We start from the raw sequence: 236 nt of genomic DNA on the forward strand, positions 1-236 counted from the left end.
ACATGTGCTTGGGTGCATCTAATTGTTGTTTTGAGTATTCACGCATGGATGTGCATTTTGTGGGTTTCAAGTTTTCTAAAGAGGACCATAAGTGATGTTTGTGTGCTTGTGTGGGTGTGGAATACATACATCAACATGTGCACATACACATAAAGGATACATGCATGCATAACTATGTCGTTTTTGTGTAAGTATGTTGGGCACAGAAGGACCATTAACTAGGGTGTATGTGCATG

The sequence above is a fragment of the Lygodium microphyllum genome, chromosome 9 (assembly GCF_053477565.2).
Source record: "Lygodium microphyllum isolate KBCC chromosome 9, Lygodium_microphyllum_v1.1.10, whole genome shotgun sequence".
Classification (NCBI taxonomy): domain Eukaryota; kingdom Viridiplantae; phylum Streptophyta; class Polypodiopsida; order Schizaeales; family Lygodiaceae; genus Lygodium; species Lygodium microphyllum.